The sequence below is a fragment of the Mustela putorius genome, unplaced genomic scaffold (genome assembly GCF_011764305.1).
Source record: "Mustela putorius furo isolate JIRA1106 unplaced genomic scaffold, ASM1176430v1.1 tig00003834_pilon_pilon_pilon, whole genome shotgun sequence".
Taxonomy (NCBI): Eukaryota; Metazoa; Chordata; class Mammalia; order Carnivora; family Mustelidae; genus Mustela; species Mustela putorius.
Genome location: NW_025421987.1, coordinates 115976896 through 115979913, shown reverse-complemented (window position 1 = coordinate 115979913; position 3018 = coordinate 115976896). Strand labels below are relative to the sequence as shown.

General features: G+C 37.4%; 1 non-coding gene across 1 annotated transcript; it reads right to left on the bottom strand.

Moving 5' to 3' along the window:
• Nucleotides 1–2184: 2184 nt before the first annotated feature.
• Nucleotides 2185–2291, bottom strand: LOC123394573. Its single transcript, XR_006609332.1, has one exon. It is a non-coding gene; the product is annotated as a U6 spliceosomal RNA (small nuclear RNA).
• Nucleotides 2292–3018: the final 727 nt, after the last annotated feature.

The following is a 3018-nucleotide window of genomic DNA, read 5'->3' as shown; positions in this document are numbered from 1 at the left end:
GACTAGCCACCAAGATGATCTAACAATTGTAAATATCTATGCCTCCAATATGGGAGCAGCCAATTACATAAAAAAACTGTTAATCAGGATAGTCATATTGACATGAATATATTAATAGTAGGAGATCTTAACACACCTCTCTCAGAAATAGATCATCGAAGCAGAAAAATCAATAAAGAAACAAGAGCATTGACTGACACATTGGACCAGATGGACCTCATAGATATATATAGAACATTCCACCCTAAAACAACAGAATACTTCTCAAGTGCACATGGAACCTTCTCAAGAATAGACCACATACTGCGTCACAAATCAGGACTCAACTGATACCAAAAGACTGAGATTATTCCCTGCATATTCTCAGATCACAATGCTTTGAAACTGGAGCTCAATCACAAGGAAAAGTTCAGAAGGAACTCAAACACCTGGAAGCTAAAGACCACCTTGCTTAAGAATGCTTGGATCAACCAGGAGATCAAAGAAGAACTGAAAAATTCATGGAAACCAATGAGAATGAAGACACTTCAGTCCAAAACCTATGGGATACAGCAAAGGCGGTCCTAAGGGGGAAATACATAGCTATCCAAGCCTCCCTCAAAAAAATTGAAAAATCCAGAACACAAAAGCTGTCTCTACACCTTAAAGAACTGGAGAATCAATAACAAATCAAACCACCTCCACACATAAGAAGGGAAATAATCAAGATTAGAGCAGAGGTAGAAACCAGAGAGATACAGTAGAACATATCAATGAAACTAGAAGCTGGTTTTTTGAAAGAATCAGTAAGATCGATAAACCATTGGCCACACTAATCCAAAAGAAAAGAGAGAAAGCCCAAATTAATAAAATTATGAATGAAAAGGGAGAGATCACAACTAACACCAAGGAAGTAGAAACAATCATCAGAAGTTATTATCAACAGTTAGATGCCAATAAGCTTAGCAACCTAGATGAAATGGATGCGTTCCTGGAAAACTATAAACTCCCAAAATTGAACCAGGAGGAAATCAACAACCTGAATAGACCAATATCTAGTAACAAGATTGAAGCAGTGATCAAAAACATCCAAAAAAACAAGAGCCCAGGACCTGACGGATTCCCTGAGTAATTCTACCAAACTTTGAAAGAAGAAATAACACCTGTTCTCCTGAAGCTGTTTCAAAAAATTGAAGCAGAAGGAAAACTTCAGACTCTTTCTATGAAGCCAGCATTACCCTGATCCCCAAACAGGGCAAAGACCCTAGCAAAAAGGAGAATTTCAGACCAATATCACTGATGAAAATGGATGCTAAGATTCTCAACAAGATCCTAGCCAATAGGATCCAACAGCACATTAAAAAGATTATCCACCATGACCAGGTGGGATTCATCCCTGGGCTACAAGGATGGTTCAACATTCCCTAATCAATCAATGTGACAGAACAAATTAATAAGAAAAGAGAGAAGAACCACATGGTCCTCTCAATTGATGCAGAAAAAGCATTTGACAAAATCCAGCATCTGTTCCTGATTAAAACGCTTCATAGTATAGGGATAGAGGGAACATTCCTGAACTTCATAAAATCTATCTATGGAAGACCCACAGTAAATATCATCCTCAATGGGAGAAAGCTTGCAGCCTTCCCTTTGAGATCAGGAACACGACAAGGATGCCCACTCTCACCACTCTTGTTCAACATAATATTAGAAGTCTTAGCAACAGCAATCAGACAAAAGAGAAATAAAAGGTATCCAAATTGGTAATGAAGAAGTCAAACTCTCTCTCTTCACAGATGACATGATTGTTTATATGGACAACCCAAAAGACTCTACCCCCAAACTACTGGAACTCATACAACAATTCAGTATCGTGGCAGGATACAAAATCAATGTACAGAAATCAGTGGCTTTCTTATACACTAACAATGAAAATACAGAAAGGGAAATTAGAGAATCGATTCCATTTACTATAGCACCAAGAACCATAAGATACATGGGAATAAACCTAACCAAAGAGGTAAAAGATCTGTACTCAAGGAACTACAGAACACTCATGAAAGAAATTGAAGAAGACACAAAAAGATGGAAGACCATTCCATGCTCTTGGATGGGAAGAATAAACATTGTTAAAATGTCTATACTGCCTAGAGCAATCTATACTTTTTTTTAATATTTTATTTATTTATTTGACAGAGATCACAAAAAAATATGGAATGCTTCACGAATTTGCGTGTCATCCTTGCGCAGGGGCCATGCTAATCTTCTCTGTATCGTTCCAATTTTAGTATATGTGCTGTCGAAGCAAGCACGCAATCTATACTTTTAATGCCATTCTGATCAAAATTCCACTGGTATTCTTCAAAGAGCTGGAGCAAATAATCCAAAAATTTGTATGGAATCAGAAGAGACCCCGAATCACTAAGGAAATGTTGAAAAACAAAAATAAAACTGGGGGCATCACATTACCCGATTTCAAGCTTTACTACAAAGCTGTGATCACCAAGACACACAGACTAGTGGAACAGAGTAGAGAGCCCAGATATGGACCCTCAACTCTATGGTCAAATAATCTTTGACAAAACAGGAAAAAATATACATTGGAAAAAACACAGTCTCTTCAATAAATGGTGCTGGGAAAACTGGACAGCTATATGTAGAAGAATGAAACTCGACCATTCTCTTACACAGTACACAAAGATAAACTCAAAATGGATAAAAGACCTCAACGTGAGACAGGAATCCATCAGAATCCTAGAGGAGAACATAGGAAGTAATCTCTTTGATATCAGCCACAGAAACTTCTTTCAAGATATGTCTCCAAAGGCAAAGGAAACAAAAGCCAAAATAAACTTCTGGGACTTCATAAAAATCAAAAGCTTTTGCACAGCAAAGGAAACAATCAAGAAAACAAAGAGGCAACCCACGGAATGGGAGAAGATATTTGCAAATGGCAGTACAGACAAAAGCTTGATATCCAGGATCTATAAAGAACTCCTCAAACTCAACACACACAAAACAGATAGTCATATCAAAAAA